We start from the raw sequence: 22,163 nt of genomic DNA, 5'->3' as shown, positions 1-22,163 counted from the left end.
ATAACATCTCGAGACTAATCGGACGGAAAATATATACACAAGAGCGAAGACTTCTACACTCCACAGGGGCAGTCAAACTTTTGTTAGCGGACTCTCTTAGCTAATGATGTATTAGTCAGAAACTAGATTTTTTTTGTAATCACTGTCATGTCATTCTTCTTTTTCCTCACCTTATCCCTAATTTATCAGGGAATTGCTCCCATATGAATCCCTACAACTGTGTCAAGTCCTGCACGGTTGTCATGGCGCCCAGCTGGCCCCGCCCCTTGACACCGGCTGACCTGCATTTCCTGATTACTCCTATGGGTACTTACTGTCCTTGGCCAGATCGTTGTTTACCCTTGTTAAAAACCTGTTTGATACCTGTTTATTCTTGTTGTGCTTGTCGGACTTTGTTGCACTTCGGTGTTACATTCTGAGAGATTCCTGCAAGTTCTCTTTAATCCTGTTAAATGCCTAGTCTGTAGTTTTGCCTGCATTTGAGCCTGCTTTGTTTTGTTTTTGGTCCGTTTGTGTGTTGGACAACTTTTCTTTCTCAATTGAAGTGACAGATCGTCTACGCAAATGAGTTCCTACTTCCTGCTTCCCGACCCGTTTCGTGACAGATAGGCAGAATCAATTCGTCTTAGCGGGCAGGTCGATGGCCAGGGCAGGAGAGTAGATCGTAAACGCGGGGCAGAAACAGGTTGGAACCGAAGGCAGGGATCAAAACAGGAGAGTAATCTTTGGTACTTGGTAGTCTGGCGAAACACACAGGAACACCGAAGTACGGTCTGACGTCTTCCTGCTTCCCAACCCGTTTCATGACAGTCTCGTGACAAACTGTTTACTGTAAACAATGGGATGATACCCACCCGATGTGTCACAACACCCGACGTTGGGATTCATTAGGTTCTGTTAAGTTACTAAAATGTATCACTGAGTATGTTGTCACAATCGCTTGAGTTTTCCAGCTATATTAAGTTTATTATTTAATCATCACAGCATGAATTCACTAATAACATTACTCATTTATAAATGCACTTATGTTCATCCACATATTTGAATAAAGTATTTACTAGCTGTATCCTTTCATATCAGTACATTCCCAGGAAAGGTCTTCCGATGCGTCAGCCTTATCTTATCAAACAACCTTTAAAATCCAGAAAATCTAAAAAAGTCTCTTGTTCATTGAGATCCTTTCTTTTATCTTGTAAAGTGAGTTTCCAGGAGAGCCTGTTTGAATTTAATTTGATGTTAAATCCACACCTTTTCCTATAAGAGAGGGGCAGAAATATTTTTGCACGCCCTTTTGACTGTGAAAACTGTCTCCTGATCAGACCGGCCCAGAGTACGCTGTTTTATCTTTATTTCAAAAATTTGTAATAAATGTTCTCAACTGCATTGCTTCACTGTCCAAATACTCTACACTCCTAATGCCGAGCGCCAAGCAGGGAGACCTCCCAGTCTAAGGGAGAGTGCCCTACCCCAAGGCCACCCAGCTAGGTCAATGACTGTCATGTAATTGAAATCTTGAATTCGGTAGGATGTTGTTCCACCCCGGCACTGTATGTGGCAGTAGTTCATTACAGTTTAAACACTGTAATCCAAGCAGGTCAAACTCAGTTTGGCCAAATATTTAGCTTTGTTTTTTGAGTACTATGCTTTATCATTCAGCCTACATTTGAGCTGGCCTATACGTAGCTTTTGTTTTATTGAAATTCCTGCTGAAATATGTGTATAGTTTTTGGTAAGTGCCCTGCAATGATGAGTGCCAACAGTGCCACCTGCTGGTATGGGGTAGGGTTTGTTTTGGCTTTGGACATGTGACTGGAAGGCGAGGTTTTGTTGTCAGCCTACAGAGCAAGCTGCCAATGGTAAGACACATCTTTTGGTGCTCCACAAAAAAAGTTAATTTTAAACATTATAACCACAGCTGACAAATATCTCAACATGCACAGTAATGTGATTGATGTTGTCAAGCTGTTTGGATTTATTTTAATTTTGTTTCTGTTGTGCTAAAATGTTAATTCCCCTTATAGAGATCAAAGCCAGCAGAGAAGCTAATGTTGTGACTCATTTCATCTGCAGGTAAATTGTATCCGTTTTTATACTCATTATTGTTCTTATTTATATGTTCTCATATATATAAAAAAGGATGATGTTGGTTAAAATTCTGACTAAAGAAAAATATGTTGAATTCATTGTAAACATTAAAAAAAAACACTATACGATCTCTTGTTAAAATGGATGTAAAAATGTATTGTGATATTCTAGAATGTATTTTATGTAAATCGAAAAGAAAGCTCTTTGATATGCTTTGGGCAGTCTACAGAGCGAGCTGCCAACGAGATCAAAGAGATCAAAGCCAGCAGAGAAGCTAATGTTGTGACTCATTTCATCTGCAGAAACTGTAATAAAAACCTCATCATCCAGTCCAGCGTGAATGTGGATCTTTGGTGGGACAGGTACACCGCGGTTACATACAAAACCATTTCCTTTGTGAACAATCACTAAAAGCCTCCAATGAAGGCCTAGGTGTGAAATGCACAGCCCACCCCTGTAGGTTTTAGATCAGGGGATGGTGTAATAATAGTTTGTAGTGTGCAATAGTCTGTAGTCTGCGCAGCCCTTTGAGACTCCTTAAGATTTAGGGCGTCACAAATAATCATGACTTGACTTGATAGAACTTTTGCTGGACGTCAGTTCTTTCAGAAATGTACTGCCCTCTAGCGGCAAGAATGAGCATTCTGTTTGAGAAAAAGAACTGGAAACATGCTTTTTGGGGGGCTTTACCTTTGTGGCAATAAAAAATACTTAAAAAATACTAATTGCTTTGCAATTTTGATACCATTTTGATTTCATTCTCCATAGGCGGTGCATTGAGGACCAATTTACCTCCGTACGACCTCCCCCTACCCTGCCCCTCCCCCTGGTTTTGACTCACACGGCTCGCGCAAATGTTCACGCGTAAAAAGCGCTTCGAATCACTGGAAGGAGAGTAGGTGGAGGAAAAAGACCTCACTACCGAAAAGACAAGTTTTTTAGTGACCCATTCTCGGTCTTTGAACGCAACAGTTCGGGAGAACATTCAGAATCGGAGAACGTCGAGGACTTTAATATTTTCTTTCCGTTTGAAGATTTGCAAGCGATTCCGCGCCACGCGTGCATTTTGTGGAATTTCTAAACTGAAACGAAAGAAAGGGGAGGTGGAAAAGAGTGCAAGCTGTTGTTTCGGAGCGCGCAAGATGAACTTGTAAAAAAAAGTGCAGAATCGAGAGGGCAGCAAGAAGATAGAGAAAGAGCGAGAAGAAGACTCCACTGTGCATGCATTCATGCACGCATGTTTGCTGACTCGAGCGTGGTGCAGATTTTACTGGACAAGATGGATTTAATACTGGGAAAGTGACGGATTTACTAAAAGGTAAGGTACCTGAACGCACCATCTAACGTTACATTACCATTAAATGTATCCGTTCTCTTTTTTCATCATCCTACTGATACAATTCCCTGTTTTATTTACATGGTTGGGTAGGGTTACTTTAACTGGATTACTTTCAATTACTTTTGGATGACTCCAATACCAAATATGCTAATAAAAGACAAAAGAAACTAAATATGAATAAAATGACTAAATGTTGTGCAGGCTTGGGGAGTTACGGAATACCTGGAACGGCAAAAATGATGTTGGCAAGCTGTTTGGATTTATTTTCATTTTGTTTCTGTCGTATTTTATGTTAGTTTTGCCGGAGATCAAAGCCGGGAGAGAAAGCTTACCGCGTGTTGTAAGTCATAATTGTATTCATATTTAGTTACTTTTGTCTTTTATTAGCATATTCGGTATTGGAGTCATCCAAAAGTAATTGAAAGTAATCAAGTTAAAGTAACCCTACCCAACCATGTTTATTTATTGTACGGACTTTTAAACTGGTATACACATTTTTCCCTGATCGTTACAATAGTCACTGTCAGACTAAACATCCAAAAAGAGAATTGGAAATCGTGTAGTTTAAAATAAACACAACTTCACAAGTTCCCTTTCTGCAAGCTTTATGCTAAGCTGCTTGATGTAAACACGCATGCTGCAGCAGCACATGTAGACATATGAGAAAAAATATAAATGTTTATCTTATACATCAGTGGTTCATCATAAATCTATTGTCTTATCCAAGTTCCCCCTTACCAGCGATTCAACAAATCTCATCTCATTAGCTACACCGCTTATCCTCAGTAGGGTCGCGGGGGTGCTGGAGCCCATCCCAGCAATCATCGGGCAGTGGGCAGGGGACACCCTGAACTGGTTGCCAGCCAATCGCAGGGCACACAGGGACAGACAACTCGCTCGCTCATTCACACCTAGGGACAATTTGGACCGGCCAATTCACCTGAAATGCATGTTTTTGGAATGTGGGAGGAAACTTGAGTGCCCGGAGGAAACCCACGCAAGCACGGGGAGAACATACAAACTCCGCACAGGAAGTCCGGTAGCTGGATTTGAACCCACACAGGAGGTTCCCAAGACCTTAGAACTGTGCCGCACACGCGCTAACCACTGCGCCGCCGTGCTGCCCCGCTCAACAAATATTTTTGCTAATTATTTTTCACATACATATTTTAAACTAGTGTTTTTTGTAACTTAATCTTCTAGTGGGGGAAAAAATATTTATTTTTCCCATATAATTTTATTTTCACATATTTTTTAAGTAGTCAAGTCATGTTTATTTGTGACGCTCTTAATCACAGACCACTGCAAACTACAGACTATTATTACACCATCCCCTGATCTAAAACCTACATGAGGGCAAGGAAAAACTCCAAAACCTCAGCATGAGGAACTGTAAAATTCCGTCAACAAACTTCTGCACCCATCTATGTCGTCTTGTTTGATATCTGACTCCAGTCCTCAGTGTCTGGTATCGATCCCGTCTGTCTCGTCCTGTCTGATAGCTGACTCCAGTCTCCAGTGTCTGGTATCGATCCTGTCTGTCCCGTCCTGTCCGGTATCGATCCCGTCCGTCCGGTATCTGCTTGTGTATCTGATATTGATCCTGGCTCTCCCGTCCTGTCCGTTATCTGTTTTTGTATCTGGTATTGATCCTGGCTGTCCTGTCCGGTATCTGCTCGGGTATCTGGTATCGATCTCATCGGCCTCTGGCTTCCTGTTTTTCCACGCCGGACTTCTATCTTACTTCTTCCACCCAGTGATCGCCGAATCACTGGCGTTTGTGTTCACGTGCATGACTGCCCCATTCCCGTAAAATAAAGCTTGTGGGAAGACGTTACGCATCTGGGTCCTACTCCTGTTCTGACAATTTATGTATTTCATAATCAAGAACTACAAAGAGGGCACGCAAATCACTACCCTCATGGAGTTGCATGGCTGCAATCGGTAATATTTTAAATCCCCTGAGATTTGAGATACTCCAGGGCTGAAAACTAACAAAATTTGAAGAAAATATTCCATACACTGTATTTATTAGCATTGTAAGTGACAAAATGTCTTTTCATATGTGCAGCAAAATTTAAAATTAGTGAGTGACAATGTAAACTATGACCATAAGCCTTACATGAAATTTATAATGTATTCATTTTTGTTGCTTCAAAGTCCATTTCATTATCAGATACACCAAAGACTTATTTCCCTTTTTGATTTTTTTGCATTTCTTTCTTTCTATATCACTGGTGGTTAGGATTCAGCGCTCTTACTACCGTGACCCGTGTTCAATTTCCGTTGAGTTTTGTGCTTTGTGATAGTTGTCAGCGAAATTTTTTGACTGATCAATCATTGCATCGATAAGTACTTCTAAAAAACTTACATAGAACGCATACCCAAATTTGAAGGTTTAGAGTTCTTTTTTAGGTTGAAAAAGAAAAAAAACAATTCATATTTCTCATTTTATTATAATTCTGTGTACAATACGGAAAATAATACATAAACAAGCGTCTTTCGGTATTACTTTAAACATTCTTAAAAATAAAGGGAAAAAAAATCAGACTGTTAAAGGTGTAACGGATCAGACGAGGACCACGATTGCGTCACATTAAGAAAGTTTATTTAGGGATGGGGGAAACGGGGAGAGGGTCTTGGAGTGAAGAGAAATCTTGAAGTGGAGATTTGGGACTACCTTTAAGAAAGATGGCTTGAAAGATGGAACAAAGAGGAAACTGAGCAACAAGGTTGGTGTGGCAGGTCTTGGAGTGGGTAAAACACGAGTCTGGGCAGAAAAGAAGGCAGAAGGGTCAAACAGGTCCAGGTTTAGAGTCAGAAGCGCAGACAAGCGGGTTTCGGGTGTAGACTTTGTAGACAATCTGACAAAGGTAGGCTGTAAGGCAGGGCTTTAAGTGCAGAACTTGATTGGCAGGGAATTCAGAACGAGAACAGTAAGGTGGAACAGATCAGGGTGCAGTGACAGAGCAGGGATGCGTTTTGTGCTGGTTACTGGTAGTGAGAGAGCTCGTGATAAAAGGAAAGCATTGATGTCTTGTTTTAATCACAGATTCAAAAGAAGCACATGAGTGCTAGCTCAAGATGGCTGCGCATGGATACATGCTTGCGGCGAGCTCTCCAGCTAATCTTCTATTTATTGCCGTTCTCTTGTCTTTTTTGCTTTCACTTTTGGACACATGTGTGGCCAAAAACACTTACAGTAGGGACGAACTTATTCGGTTGGGTGGGCGTCTAAATTTCGATTATTCGGGCACTTTTTATACCGCCCATGATATACCGAGCGAACTTCAAAGAGACCCGGCATCCTTGTGGACAGCTATTCCTCTTAAAAAACGGCGGCGGCGGCCCCGTAAAGAAAGGAGACAGAAACGTGGTTGCCGTGCAGGTAGATGTGTGAAGCGTGTGAAGTCCAAGCAGCAAGATGGACGCGAGGATGTAACTAATTCCACCATTCATTCCTCGCCGGACAACCGACGCTTTGAACTCAGCGCTCACGAGCGGCCACAACGCCGGGAGCTTTTGAAGATCTCGACAAAGACTACAAAGAGTTCAGCTAAGTCAAATGATTCAGCAAAGCTGAAATTTGGTCTGTTAAATATTAGATCGCTTGCTCCAAAAGCTTTACTTGTTGATAACATTATTCGTGATTATAAACTTAACTGTATGGGTCTTTGTGAAACGTGGTTACGCCCGGATGAGCACTTAGCGCTAAATTATGCCTCTCCCCCAGACTACGAGAGTAGTCATATAGCACGCACACTGAAAAGGGGTGGTGGTGTTGCGCTAATCTCTGAAAAATCGCTCAAATTTAATACACGTACCTCTAATAATTACAAAACGTTTGAGGCTCTTGTGATGCGGTCCCCTCAATTGTCAATTGATGTAATAACTATCTATCGTGCACCAGGGCCATACACAACTTTCTTAGACGAATTTGCTGAACTTTTGTCTGAACTAGTAACCTATGCAGACAAAATTATAATTATGGGAGACTTTAACATTCATATGAACTCCCCACACAGTTCACTTACTATTGCGTTTAGTTCTCTAATTGATGCATTTGGTTTTACTCAACTGGTTGACTTGCCAACCCATAAAAATGGGAACACGCTAGACTTGATTCTGACTCGAGGAGTTTTAACCTCAAACATTATGGTGCTACCGTGTACTACTGTTATCTCTGATCATTATTTAGTGACATTTGAGGTGCTAACTAAATGTAGAGTTAATAAAGCTGAGGGATCTAGCGGACGCAATATAAGCACTGGCACAGTTTCTGAGCTCTTTGAACTCCTTCCTGGAGCAGTTGCGTCCTTTCCTAAATACAATGGCTCGATTGACTCACTCATGAATGAGTTCAATACCACCCTGACTAGTGTGCTGGATTCAATAGCGCCCATAAAACTAAAATCACGTCCTAAAAGACGCACACCTTGGTTTACTGATGAAACTAGAACCCTTAAAAAAGAATGCAGGAAATGGGAGAGAAAATGGCGCGCTACCAAGCTTGAGGTTTTCCATCAAACCTGGTGTGACAGCTTGTTAAAGTATAAAGCGGCCCTTGCCTCTGCAAAATCGGCCTACCTTTCGAAGGTGATTGCGTCTCAAAAGAACAACCCCAAAGCCCTTTTTGACACTGTAGCATCGCTTACAAGGCAACAGCCTATCGCAGACAGTTCGACACACTCTGCTCAGGACTTAATGGTCTTCTTCACTAAGAAGATTCAATGCATACAGGAAGAAATTGCAAAAGATATTGTTAGTACCACACGTATTAAAGGACTGAAATTTACAGATGCACGACAGGGTGGCTGCCCTGGGAAAATGGCCGGTTTTAGTGAACTGTCACTTGATGATCTCAAACAAGTGGTGAATGCGGCCAAACCGACAACTTGCCAGTTCGACCCGCTCCCAGGTTCACTTATTAAAAGTCTTTTTAGCGTCCTTGGGCCTTCAGTTCTAAATATTATAAATACATCACTCTCCTCAGGTGTAGTTCCAGCAGCTTTTAAGTCCGCCGTTATTAAACCCACACTGAAACGACCCAACCTTGATCCAGAAATATTAAGTAATTACAGACCTGTGTCAAACCTACCTTTCCTCTCTAAAGTACTCGAAAGAGTAGTGGCACAGCAGCTGAATGCTTTCATATCGGAGAATAACCTTTTTGAATCCATGCAATCAGGATTCAGGGCTAACCACTCTACTGAGACAGCTCTGATCAAGGTAACAAATGATCTCCTAATGTCAATGGATTCTGGCGCTTCATCACTTTTGCTGCTGCTGGATCTTAGTGCTGCTTTTGACACAGTGCGCCACAATATCCTACTAGAACGGTTGGAAAAATGGATTGGTCTCTCAGGAGCTGTCCTCTCGTGGTTCAAATCCTACCTCTCAGATAGGACACACTGTGTTAAATATGGTGAAACGACATCTGAGCCCTTTAATGTTACCTGCGGTGTTCCGCAGGGTTCAGTGCTCGGCCCCCTACTTTTCAACATTTACATGCTTCCGTTAGGTGATATTATTCGCAAGTACAATATCAGCTTCCATTGCTATGCAGACGACACTCAACTATATCTTCCGTTGGAGGAATCTTCCACACTAAACTGTGGAAATTTGGAGGCCTGTCTCACTGAGATAAAAGAGTGGATGTCACTCAACTTCTTGCGTCTTAACTCTGAAAAGACTGAAATGTTAGTCATTGGTCCTTCTAAATGCCGGGACTTATTCTCAAAAACTGCTGTGAACATTGACAAATGTCACATCACACAGAGTGACTCAGTTAAAAATTTAGGTGTCATATTTGACCCTGAACTATCCTTTGAGATGCATGTAAAACAAATTACTAGAACTGCCTTCTTCCATCTTCGCAACATTGCTAAAATCCGTTCAATACTGTCTCAGTCTGATGCGGAAACAATAATTCATGCATTTGTTACCTCCCGTCTCGATTACTGCAATGCACTACTCTCCGGTCTCCCGAAGTCCAGAATCAAGTCTCTTCAGCTAGTACAAAATGCCGCAGCGAGGCTCTTAACCAGGACAAAAAAGTACGATCACATATCACCGATTTTGGCTAACCTGCATTGGCTCCCAGTTAGCCAAAGATGTGACTTCAAAGTTCTCTTAGTATTGTACAAAATCATACATGGACTTGCTCCCTCTTATCTTTCAGATCTGATCTGCCACTATGTCCCGGGCCGAAGCCTACGATCTGAGAGTGCTGGTCTTCTGATGATCCCGAGAGCAAAGAAGTCTTCTGCTGGTTCGAGAGCGTTCTCCATCCGGGCACCGGTGCTGTGGAATGCTCTTCCCCCTGAGATTCGATCTGCAACCTCAGTGGAAATGTTTAAATCTAAACTTAAAACTCACTTCTACTCCATTGCATACGAATAACCTACTCCTCTTGTCGGTTGAAAATAGTTTGTGTAATATAGTGTAACAATCTGTGAAGCCCTTTGAGACTCTTCGTGATTTAGGGCTATACAAATAAAAATGACTTGACTTGACTTGACTTAAACACATGAAAAAAAATAAATGAATGCTGTTTTATCCTATACAAGAGTTTTTAGTAGAGAATTGTTTGGTTTTAGCGAAATAGCAGGGTTTCACCAAGAAACCAACATCTTACCCTAAAAAATTGTGCCCATAGCAGATTATTTTTCTGATTATATTTCCTTACTTTCTTTTTTAAGCACCTTTCGTATTGAAGTATTTTAGAATTTTTCTGTTTTTAACATTTTTTTCATGATGTTATTTCATTGTATATATTTTCACAAATTTTAGAACACAAAAGTTATGATTTTAGTATTTTTTTATTATTTACATTAAAGAAAAAATACACGAATAAGCGTTTTCTTGATTATTTATTTTTAGATAGTCAGGAAAATTAATACTTAAAATAAGAAAAAGTATCATTATTTGTTCTCAGTTATAAGTGAAGCATACACTTTGATTTTCGCTTAAAAAGACAATGGGTTTTAGTTTAACGCTATATGTTGCTGTATTGTGCCGCGCAACTGAAAACGAGTGCTAAAAAGCACACGCAGAATACAAACTACGGAGATTCAAAGTAACCAAACTGCACCAGGTTTCTTCATTTATTACCCGGCCTTTCGTGAAGTTTTTGGGGGTAAATGTAGCAGCAAAATGGCGGACAATAATGCTAGCTCCCTCGTTATGCCTTTATGTAAAAATAATACACATTTCTTGACCTACAAGAATTTCTAAAAGGAAGTGCTAAATAATACACACTATCCCTTTAAATCCCAAATGCTCCCTAAAGTGTATTAAAGCCTGTCACAAATTGTGCAAAAATAAAATGAAATCTATTATTGAATATACATTCTTTGATCACATCTGAAAAACATATATTGGTTTTCAAAAACTATTTTTTTTAACTGTGGCCCCTGCGGGAATTTTTTCTGACCTCCGCTTTATTCACGCTGCAAAGAAACAATGTGAAAGAATGTAGCTTGTATTTCATCTCCTCGTAAGCATGCATATTTAATACACAGTTCTTCAATACTGGATGAACGTCTAAAAGCCCTTTAATTATTTCTCAACGCTTGTTGGCCATATTTGCTTGTCTCGTTAAGAATGGAACCACTTAATTGGATAGGCTGCATGGTATGAAAGGGTCTTAAATCAAGACCAGTTTTGATTGACAGATGGTCATTGAAAGCAAATGCGTCATAAACAGGGTTGGGTAGGGTTACTTTAACTGGATTACTTTCAATTACTTTTGGATGACTCCAATACCAAATATGCTAATAAAAGACAAAATAAACTAAATATGAATAAAATGATGACTCACAACACGTGGTAAGCTTTCTCTCCTGGCTTTGATCTCTTTGGTCCCCGGCAAAACGAACATAAAATGCGAGAGGAACAAAATGAAAATAAATCCAAACAGCTTGCCAACATCATTTTTGCATGTATTCCGTTACTCCCCAAGCCTGCACAAAATTTAGTAATTCCCTGCTCTGTCACTGCACCCTGATCTGTTCCACCTTCCTGTTCTCGTTTACCACCAGCTGTTCTTAATTCCCTGCCAATCAAGCTCTGTACTTAAAGCCCTGCCTTACAGCCTACCTTTTTCAGATCGTCTACAAAGCCTACACCCGCAACCTGATCATTTTTGCATGTATTCCGTTACTCCCCAAGCCTGCACAAAATTTTGTAATTTTATTCATATTTAGTTTATTCTGTCTTTTATAGCATATTTTGGTATTGGAGTAATCCAAAAGTAATTGAAAGTAATCCAGTTATAGATAGATGCACTAGAGCCTACGCCAGACCTGGGCACTCCGGTCCTGGAGGGCCATACGTCCTGCCAGATTTTGAAGTTTGCTCTTCTTTAACTCAGGTGATACAAATTATAACCTCGTTAGCAAGCTAGCAAGTGCTCGTTAACGATGCTGGTGATTGGAATCACCTGTATTGGATCAGAGAAACCTCAAAAATCATGCAGAACATACGGCCCTGCAGGACCGGAGTGCCCAGGTCTGGCCTACGCGGCCCAAAGCCCAAAACTTTGAAACTATAAACAAATAATAGCAAACTATAGAAGTCAAACCTCAAATATTTGTTATGACACCCAGAAGTTTTTTTCTTTTTTCTTTCTTTTTACTTTTTTCAATTCAACCTTGTCCAGCTTCCTATCAATCATTTTAAGTCAAGCAATGGTAAATAAGGGATCGGTGAGAAATGATACCAGTATTAGTTTCATTGCCGATACTATCCTTATTTCAAGGTTTCTGTCATGATTACTGATGTGACTCAGCTGTGCCCGCTCATTTGGCGCCACCTGCCGCGGGTTCTGATTGGCTCCCTGTCACTATTTGAACCCACTCTTGTCAATCCCCTGTCTTCAGTCCGTCTGCGAACCTCTGTTTTTACACGCAAGCTTTTTTTTTCGATCCTGACTCCCGCCTGTCCCGTTTTTGCTCCCGCTTGTCTCCGGCTACAACCCGTTTTGATTCCGACCACGTCTGCTGTCCCGACTTACGACTCGTTTTTGATCCCGACCACGTCTTGCTCTCCCAGTCCCGGCTACCGACCAGTTTTCCGCCCCAGACACCACCATCGCTCGCTGCGGAAGATCCACTTCCGTGTTCGGAGCACAATCCGAGTACGAGAGCGACCTGCTTCCCCCGCCCAGCGAACACCGGATCGTGGGTGCAGCCCTTCCTCTCTCTTTCAATAAAACTTGTGGTAAACGTCACGCAAGTGGGTCCTGTTTCCGTTCCGGTCCTGACAGTTTCGGTATCGCAAATGAGGATGATATAATACAGGTATTGGCTTCCCGATACAGGCCTTCCTACAATTAGGGATTAAAAATGAGGAATTACAGTAATCCCTCGCGAGTAACGCGGTATATCTTTCACGGTCTTGCTGCTTTACGGTTTTTCATACGTTTCTTTGCATTCTGATTAGCTAAACAGTCCTTAAGAGAGTAAGTATTTGTAATCAATAAATGAACGTTTACAAGTACAATATACTGTACTTTTATTTGTTCAACCAATGCTTGGGTTAGGTTTAGTTCTGGATCTGTTCTTAGGTTTTAATGTATAATTTTGTTTGGTGTTTGGGAATCCCTTAACCACTAGGGGCGTTGGGGCACCATTTTCCGGGGGTCTGTCTTGGGCAAGTACAGACGCTCCCCTACTTATGACCATTCGACTTACGTAAAACAGTAGATACGAACATTTTTTTCGGGATGTCGAAAAATATCCGGACATTGCTGTAAGTTACATTTCGTATTGTGTGCACCTTTTTCTGAGTATAGGACATTACTGTAGTGCTTCTTTCCGCCGCTACCGGTGTGTGGCGCTGTGAGAGCCAGCATCCAGCCCGAAGAAGAAATCCGGCTGCCTCTTCCTAGTTCGCGTGTAAATATTCTATACTGTATCTCCAGCGCGCTAAGAACTTTGACCTTTTTATTGATTAATATCTGCTGCATCCATTGAATATGGTTTGTGTAAAGTGTAAAGAAGGGACGAGCCGTTTCTTTTGAAATTAAAGTGCAATAAGAAAGCTTGATGCGGTTGAGAAAATGTTCGTAATGCTTTTTACCACGAAGGAGGACCTCTTGAAGCCCATCTTCCAAAAGTAAGTTAAAGTCAACTTTCTTTATCTTTATAGAGCATTTTATTTTATGTTTTTTTTCTTTTAGTACAAAACAATACAGGTTGCTTATACAAGCCTTAAACATACTTATATAAACGTCAAACACACGAAATATAGCACTGAAGCAACTTACGAACAAATTCAACTTAGGAACGATCGTCCGGAACCTAACTCGTTCGTAAGTAGGGCAGGCTAATTGTTAAAAACAATAAAGAAAATCCTTCCCTGTATAGGAATTATCCAGATGTTCTGTATCAGTAAAAAACATGGTTCCTTGTATAAGAATAATACAGATATTCTACATCACTTTTTTCTGACTGATACTGGTATTTTTCTCTTGAGTAGTCAACAATAACAATAAAAAAATACTAGCAAACACAAAGTTCTGCTTAAAATAGATCTCCATTCATTTTAAATTTGTGCTTGTAAAAAGGGCAGCCATGACTGGTGTCGGTCACCACGCATGTACTGATACTTTGTAAGGAAATCGTATCGACACATATATCAATGTTGTAATATTGGTACTTTGTCATTAGTTTCATTGTACTAAAAAGGGATCTTTTGTATTATTCACCGCCTATTTGTGGTAAAAAAACAACAACCCATAATTCATTAAAAAAAACAATATTTGTTTGAATAATAAGAAAAAATACATGACCTATTATATAAACATGCATTTGTATATCACCTAGAAAGAGCTGTCATAACTGCCTGCCATCTTCTTGCTACGGATAACCCCATAAACCAAAAACCTGGCAAAGAAAGGAGAAAAAAAGCACAATGCAGAACCGAGTATAGTAAAATTTGTACTCCTTTATTAGGGCAGGTTTCTGTAAATGGTAAGCAGGCAGTGAGGCAGACAGTGTCCAGAACACCGGAACCAATAAATGCAATCCAATACACGGGCAAAGTTTCCTTGTTCAATAAATACAAAAATAGGTGGTGGTACTCCTAATCAAGGTGGTCCGGCAGGGGTTAGGCACACCGACACAACTAGCAAGGAACCAAGGCGACAGAGCACTGAAAGAGGAACAGTCGCGAAAGGAGGGAAACGCGGGTAAATCACGAGAAGTCACGACAGCTGTGAGGAGTAAAATAGAACCTGGAATTGAGTGACCAAATAAGGTAAGGGCAAGGGAGAGAAAACAGAGAACAGCCGAGGAACAGAACGCAGGGTGCAGGATTGAGACAAAAACATTGTCTAAGAACCACTTTTGACTAAAATATGGCACTCTTAAATGCTACAACGAAAACAAATCCAAATCTAGAAATTATCTATACATTTTGTAATATGATTTCCAATTTCTATTATCGGTAAAGTTAAGTATTGGTATCACACAGAAAAAAGCATGCCAAGTTAAGATGCCATTCTCAAAATTAAAGGGAAATTGTGTACTATTTGGCGCCTCCTAATGGTAAAAAACGTCCTTCATTGAAAAAACGATTGATTTGAATAATAATTAAAAATATTCAAACAATCATAAGAACCTATCAAGTTTCTCAAGAATTCTCATCGGTCAAGGAATTTTTGATTACCGTATTTTCTGCACTATTAGGCGCACCGGGTTATAGGGCGCACCCCGAAAAAATAGTTTTTGGTCCTATATTTTCCATACATAAGGCGCACCGGATGATAAGGCGCTACAATGGGACCGTCGACAAAACAGTCAGATAGTTCAGTTAAACTTATTACCCCCCTTATTCCGAAAGCCAAATATCATTCGGAAGGTTAAAGTCTTGGGATTCAAGAAATGCCAACCATTCCTTAGATTCTATTTTCTTTTTCGCTCGCAAATTTACTGTGCATATGACAATAAACACTTAGAATTGAGTTTAATTTAAAAATAGATATCACAGAAACATCGAGATCAGTCTGAAACAAGATACTGGGAAAATATATAGCCGGAGTAGCTCACCGAAGTCGTTGTGTTCAATAATAATGTGCAACCATGGTCCTCTTAAATTTGTGAGTGTAGTAAATCCATGAGAGTAAAATATTTACAAATACAGTACAGAATAGTAAAATACTGTTTCCTCTGTGCCTTAGTTCAACCTAACATGCTATTCACATTCATCTTTTTCGGCCAATTGCAGGCTTTGTTTTGCCCCTTTAGCCTATGCGAGCCTGTAAATGATAAAAAGGATCCGCCTCCTTTACCTCCGAATAACTTTAGCCAATAGTGATCGATTCAACTGATGATTGACACATCTTTTTCGGCCAATTGCAGGCTTTGTTTTGCCCCTTTAGCCTATGCGAGCCTGTAAATGATAAAAAGGATCCGCCTCCTTTACCGCCGAATAACTTTAGCCAATAATGATCGATTCAAACAAAGACTGACACATTGGTTAGCCAATGAAACGCCGGTATATAAATCCCAGCATACACCGCGGACTACTTCGCGTTCGGGGGGAAATCTAGTCGGCGGCTGCTTGCATTAGTTGCAACACTTTGCGACTTAATATTGATCCATATATAAGGCGCACTGTATTATAAGGCGCATGGTCAGCTTTTGAAAAAAGTAAAGGCTTTTAGGTGCGCCTTATAGTGCGGAAAATACGGTATTCTATATAAAAGAAAGCTTGCCTAGAGGGAGATGACATGGTGTATGCCAACTTTCTTCTAAGTGTACCCCAAAAAACAAAATACTTTTGTTTGACTTGGTAAAAAAGATCAAAAGAACTGTTGAGGTTTGGTCACTTTGAGTCTCTGTAGTCTAACATCCTTGTGCTTTTTAGCACTTGTTTTTGGTTGTACTAGACCAGGGTTCTCCAAAGTGGTGCCCACTTTGGTAGCCCGCGGAATGGTTCTGAATGTAGATCACAGGTCATTGTGATTTATTAATAAATGTGATTTCTAACTGGCATGGGGTTTGACTTTAATCACTAATAATGAAAAACCTGGTAATAACATAGTAATAACATAGCAACAACATAGTAATAACCTCAATAAAGTCTCAGCTTCAAAATTGTTGGAGACCCCTGTATCCGACATACAACGTTATCTAGTGGTCAAATATTACACAGCGTGCCTTTAAAATACCAATTTGTATTCGATTACATTGAAGCGAATCAAGTTAGAAAATGTATTAATTCAATTTTCATTAAGCTACCTTGATTACAAATGACCAAAACTTCCACAGAAACAAACAGTGCCCATCTCTCAGCCATTTTATTTTGTGTGTGTCAAAATGAGTGTGGGTGACTGAAGACAGAGTGAGTAATTCCTGCTGGAACGACAAAACACACACCACCCAAGACACAAACGCTCACACACGGGCTGGATTGCGCTTGTTATAATTCAATTGAAGCAAAAAAAATAACTGAGTCACAGTGTTAGCATGTCAGACGCTAGCATGGATTTACAGCAAGGATTGTTTTTGTATTACTATTTATTCATTCTTTTGTATTACAACAGGATGTACAGTGGAACCTCGGTTCTCGACCATAATCAGTTCAAGAACCCTTTCCCATTAAAAATAATGTAAATCGTTTTAATCCGTTCCAACACCCTGAAAGTTTACCTTGAATGTTTAACGTAAACATAAAGCTAACCCAGGCTAACCGTACGTTCGCGTTATCGTAATCTTCCGTACGAAAGATTACGCAAACATGAACGTGTAAAAATAAAAAAATCAGGTCGTTTACAAGTCATTTAGCACCCGGGTGTCCACAACAAGTGGTGAGCGGTTCATTGGAAAGGGGGATCCGTTCCAACACCCTAAAAGTTGGGCTCCGTTCCAACACCCTGAATGTTTACCTGAATGTTCAACGTAAACATAATGCTAACCCAGGCTAATCGTACGTTCGCGTTATCGTAATCTTCCGTACAAAAGATTACGCTAACATGAACGTGTAAAAATAAAAAATAAAGGATAAAGAAAAGAATTATGAATAGGATTTCTTACCTTTGTGGTGGTCAGCAGAAGGCGCAGGCAAGATCAGACACTCGCACACCTCCTTCCTATTTTGCTATTATTTCTTTCTTAAATGCAATAGTTGTGCGCACTACTTTTGAGAAACGTCACGCATTTGGGTTCTCCTCCTGTTCTGGATTTTGACAACAATGTTCTTTAAATCTTTATTAAATTAAATTTCTTACTAAGATTGCAGGGGAGCCATGGCATTGATCTGAATAAATATGAGAAACATTGGATTTGGAATAATGAACTCTGTGCAGCACTTTAAACAGGATAACCGCAGCCTGGTACAAGAGGTTGAATATTTTATTCTAGAGGTCGCTCTTCCGCAATAATATCGTTTAAAATTCAAAAAAGACAAGTCCGGGGTTGCGAGGGTAGGAATAAGGTGATGTCTTTTGTAATAACACTCACGCACATCCAAATCTGAAACAAAAACAAACACAAGAAGCCACCGTGGTTATTGTGGTTGCTGTTTACGTTTCACAGGATGCTAAATCTCCTGCCCGCTGCTATCAATAAACAGCAGCTCGCACACCCGGACAGAGCTTTTATCGTCGCCGGCGACTTTGATCGGGCATGCTTAAGGACTGTACTTCCCAAATTCATTCAATACGTGGACTGAGCAATTAGGGGAAAAAAAACACTGGACCGTGTGTATAGTAAAATCAAACATCTAGTTGGATCCGGCCATCTCTGTCTGTCCCTCACCCCCTCATACACACCCTTCCGGAGGAAAACAAAGCCTATGCAATCAAGGACAGTACAAACATCTTCTTTGTTCCTTTATCTCTTTGTTATCTTTATCCTCACTGTAAAATGTGGAACTGGAGTGCCACGTCCAATTTCGTTGTCACAATATATTCAACCCATGTTGTAACAATGACAATAAAGGTATATTCTATTCTATTCTATTGGGAAGATGCTGAATCCTTTCGCCGTCCCCGATTGTTCGTGGCATACCTTTGCTCACATCTGGCGGTTGCCACGGAAACATGTCACCTAGCAGCAGCCGCAGCAGCACAAAACGTGCCAGAGCATCACGTGACATCGCTTGACCTGTCAAAAGAATGTGAAGAAACGTCTTATCGGAGTAGTTTGCGGGGGCAAAAAGCACCAACGGCAATGACAGTCATTCCTCTTGATTGGCTTGTTACCACGTACTAAATGGGTTATTACGCAACGTCGTGATGATGTCATGCTACTTATAAGCCTGATGAAAATACGATGAATAATTCAGATCCCCGTAGAGAATACTAAACGGTCCCTAATCAGTGTTTACATCAAATATTCGCATTCATAAAAGCAGTAGAAAAAAAGGAAGCCTTGATTTGGATCACAGGTGTCAAACTCACGGCCCGCGGGCCACATCCGGCCCGGCGTACAATGATATCCGGCCCGCGAAATCCTTTTATATACATCTACAGTGGGACCTCGCTACTTCGCGGTTCCACGTTCGCGGGTTCAAAGCTTCGCAGGTCTAAAAAATAATAATAATACAATTTTAAAAATAAAATTAAAAAAAATAATAATAATTTTTTATTTTTTTTAAGCATTTTTGAAGGACCCTCGCTACGTCGCAGATTTTCACTTTTCGCGGGTTGTTTTGGTCCCCATTAACCTGGTCTAAAAAATAATAATAATAATACAATTTTAAAAATAAAATAAAAATAATCTCATCTCTTCTCATTAGCTGCACCGCTTATCCTCAGTAGGGTCGCGGGGGTGCTGGAACCCATCCCAGCAATCATCGGGCAGTGGGCAGAGGACACCCTGAACTGGTTGCCAGCCAATCGCAGGGCACACAGGGACGGACAACTCGCTCGCTCATTCACACCTAGGGACAATTTGGACCGGCCAATCCACCTGAAGTGCATGTCTTTGGAATGTGGGAGGAAACCCACGCAAGTACGGGGAGAACATACAAACTCCACACAGGAAGTCCGGTAGCTGGATTTGAACCCACACAGGAGGTTCCCAAGACCTTAGAACTGTGCCGCACACGCGCTAACCACTGCGCCGCCGTGCTGCCCTTAAAAATAATAATAATAATATTTTTTTAAAGCATTTTTGAAGGGGCGTCGCTACTTTGTGGATTTTCACTTTTCGCAGGTGGTTTTGGTCGCCATTAACCGCGATAACCGAGGGATTACTGTACTATAATGGCCCGGGTCTATGAAACCCTGATAACTTTCAAATTATACTCGGATACTAAAAACCACAATGGCCGAGAAAATCATGTTATCTGACATTGCCGGTAAACCCGTGTGTCTTATTTGTGAAGATTTTGTGGCCTTAATTAAGGAATTTGATGTAAAACGGCACTTCAACTTCAGAGTAAGCTGTAAAACCTTGAATCCAGAGAAAATATACAGAAAGTTCAAGAGTTAAAGAAGAATATGAAGATGTTTTTCAATAAATTCCCAAAGTGAAAATCACAATTTTTATTTTTTATTTATATTTACATATATATTTTATATTTATTCATATTTTCATTTTTATAGTTTTGACAGGAGATATTTTTATGGATTTTTAACTCATTTAATTCTGGAATAATATTCCTGACTGTTTTAAATTCATATTTTTTTTTTTTTTTTTTTTTTAAAGGAAAGTGTATTCAATAAATATTTATCCTGTTCGGCCCTCTGTATAATTGAGTTTGACACCCTTGTTTTATTTAAACTCATTTTAACTCGGGGGCCACACGATAGAACAAGCATTGTGTCGGGGGGCCGGACGAGTAGATTAAAGAGAAAGAAAAAGAGAGATAAAGAAATAAGAGAAAGAGGGAGGGAAAATGAGAGAGAGCGGGACAAAGAAAGAAAAAGAGAGAGAGGGAAAGAGCGTGAGAAACAAAAGATAAAGAGTCGTGAGAGAGGGGGAAAAAGAAAGGGAGAGGAAGAAAGAAGTCCAAAGAGAAATAGAAAGACAGAAGGAGAGAAAAGAGAGGGTATGAAGAGAGAAAAAAGAAAGAGAAAAGAGAGAAAAGGAAAAAAAGTAGTTAAAAGACACGGAGAGAGAAGGAGACAAATAGCAACAAAGAAAGAGAAAAAGAGACACAGAGAGTGAAAGAGACAGAGACCGAGTGGGAGAAAAGGGGTGGAAAAGAAAGAAAGAGAGAGAGAGAGACAAGTACAGTGTCTTTGTTCGAGGCACCCGGCTTTGGCAACATCAAGTTGACATATTTCAACCTGCAGCTTGTTTTTCTCTTGCGCTTCTCTGAGTGTTGTCTCGCGGGCCGGATTCCATCCCTTAGCGGGCCTGATCTGGCCCGCGGGCCGCCTGTTTGACACATGTGGTTTAGATTAACAGTATAAAGCAGGGGTGTCAAAGATAAGGCCCGCGAACGGATTGAATCCGGCCAGCGAGACAACGCTCAGAGAAGCGCAAGAGAAAAGCGAGCTGCAGGTTGAAATATATCTACTTCTACTGGTGATGACACTGGTATTGATGTTAAGGTAAGACAATAATAGTCTTTTCTAAATCTATGCTACAGTTAATACAGTGGCTTGCGAAACTATTTGGCCCCCTGGGTCACATTTCAGACTTCAAACATAAAGATAAAAAACTAATTTCTCGTGAAGAATCAACAATAAGTGGGACACAATCATGAAGTGGAATTGGATATTTTAAACTTTTTTAACATGTAAAAAAACAAAAAAAGTGGGTGTGCAAAATCATTCAGCCCCATTGAGTTCATACTTTGTAGCGCCACCTTTTGCTGCGATTACAGCTACAAGTCACTTGGGGTATGTCTCTATCAGTTTTGCACACGGAGAAACTGATATTTTTGCCCATTCCTCCTTGCAAAACAGCTCGAGCTCAATGAGGTTGGATGGAAAGTGTTCTTAGTTCTTTCCACAGATTCTCAAATTGGATTGAGGTCTGGAATTTGACTTGGTCATTCTAACACCTTGATATGTTTTTGGTGAACCATTCCATTGTAGCTTTTGCTTTATGTTTTGGATCATTGTCTTTTTGGAAGACAAATCTCCGTCCCAGTCTCAGGTCTTTTGCGGACTCCATCAGGTGTTCTTCCAGAATGGTCCTGTATTTGGCTCAGTCCATCTTCCCATCAATTTTAACCATCATTCCTGTCCCTGCTGAAGAAAAGCAGGCCCAAACCATAATGCTGCCACCACCATGTTTGACTGTGGGGATGGTGTGTTGAGGGTGATGAGCTGTGCTGCTTTTACGCCAAACATAACGTCTTGCATTGTTGCCAAAAAGTTCGATTTTGGTCTTATCTGACCAGAGCACCTTCTTCCAAATGTTTTGTGTGTCTCCCAGGTGGCTTGTGGCAAACTTTAAACAACACTTTTTATGGATATGGCTTCCTTCTTGCCACTCTTCCATAAAGGCCAGATTTGTGCAGTATACGACTGATTGTTGTCCTATGAACAGATTCTCCCACCTCAGCTGTAGACCTCTGCAGTTCATCCAGAGTGATCATGGGCCTCTTGGCTGCATCTCTGATCAGTTTTCTCCTTGTATGAGCTGAAAGTTTAGGGGGACGGCCCGATCTTGGTAGATTTGCAGTGGTCTGATACTCCTTCCATTTCAATATTATTGCTTGCACATTAATCCCTTGGATGTTTAAAGCTTGAGAAATCTTTTTGTATCCAAATCCAGCTTTAAACTTCTCCACAACAGTATCTCGGACCTGCCTGGTGTGTTCCTCGTTC

At 40.6% G+C, this 22,163-nt stretch overlaps 2 protein-coding genes across 3 annotated transcripts in view; one reads left to right on the top strand and one right to left on the bottom strand.

Annotated features, from left to right (window-relative positions):
• The first annotated feature begins 2,961 nt into the window (after positions 1-2,961).
• Positions 2,962-22,163, top strand: part of tmem200a (transmembrane protein 200A) — a 44,184-nt gene continuing 24,982 nt past the window's right edge. Inside the window, exon 1 of the mRNA XM_088324829.1 lies at positions 2,962-3,403. The gene's annotated coding sequence lies outside the window, so the exon portion shown is untranslated. The remainder of the gene's footprint in view (positions 3,404-22,163) is intronic.
• LOC148346186 (uncharacterized) overlaps positions 18,171-22,163 on the bottom strand; it is a 51,770-nt gene continuing 47,777 nt past the window's right edge. For both annotated transcript variants that reach the window (XM_088324830.1, XM_088324831.1), the window contains one exon: positions 18,171-18,537. The gene's annotated coding sequence lies outside the window, so the exon portion shown is untranslated. The remainder of the gene's footprint in view (positions 18,538-22,163) is intronic.

Source organism: Urocampus carinirostris, chromosome 20 (genome assembly GCF_059441175.1).
Source record: "Urocampus carinirostris isolate Australia breed hairy pipefish chromosome 20, RoL_Ucar_1.0, whole genome shotgun sequence".
Taxonomy (NCBI): Eukaryota; Metazoa; Chordata; class Actinopteri; order Syngnathiformes; family Syngnathidae; genus Urocampus; species Urocampus carinirostris.
This window is presented reverse-complemented; position numbering and strand designations above follow the sequence as displayed.